General features: G+C 46.3%; 1 protein-coding gene across 1 annotated transcript in view; it reads right to left on the reverse strand.

The window, feature by feature from the left end:
- The window catches only part of KCTD15 (potassium channel tetramerization domain containing 15), a 46,758-nt gene extending 46,260 nt beyond the window's left edge, over positions 1–498 (reverse strand). Inside the window, exon 1 of the mRNA XM_017736568.1 lies at positions 22–498. The gene's annotated coding sequence lies outside the window, so the exon portion shown is untranslated. The remainder of the gene's footprint in view (positions 1–21) is intronic.
- Between the last annotated feature and the right edge of the window lie 51 nt (positions 499–549).

The following is a 549-nucleotide window of genomic DNA, read 5'->3' on the forward strand; positions in this document are numbered from 1 at the left end:
AGCCGCTGCCGCGGTCCTTACCTTGAGCACAGAAGAGATCTGCGAGCCCCCCTTTGGCTTTGGGCTCTGCCGGGGCTGTGTGTGGATGGGCTCAGCTTTTTGCTTTTATTACTATCTTTGCTCCGCAGATCTTGCTGTGATTATTATTATTTTTAAAGCTGCTCTGTCTCTTCTCCCTCTCCCTGTTTTTGCTGCTTCTTTTTCTATTTATTTTGTGCGTGTGTGTGTGTGTGTGAGAGAGGGGGGGGAAAAAAGCCTTTAAATGAAAATGCAGAGGCTGTTATGAGAAGAAAGGCAATAATCCCGTCTCTAAATAACAGAGGGAAGGGAGAAGAGGAGGAAAAAAAGCGAATTCTTGCTCAGGGCTTTGCAAACGCCTGCAGGGCAGAGGATTAGGCTACAATTAGCTCAGCCCTTTGCTCTCGCCCTAGCTAATTTTGCGATGAAAATTGGGTATTTTTCCCTCCTTTTGGTGAAGGTCTGCAGATTTACTCCCCCACCCCCCCAGAATAAAATAAAATACAGCCCTTGAAAATGAAATAAGGCTGG

The sequence above is a fragment of the Corvus brachyrhynchos genome, unplaced genomic scaffold, assembly GCF_000691975.1.
Source record: "Corvus brachyrhynchos isolate BGI_N302 unplaced genomic scaffold, ASM69197v1 scaffold66, whole genome shotgun sequence".
In the NCBI taxonomy this organism is placed as follows: Eukaryota; Metazoa; Chordata; class Aves; order Passeriformes; family Corvidae; genus Corvus; species Corvus brachyrhynchos.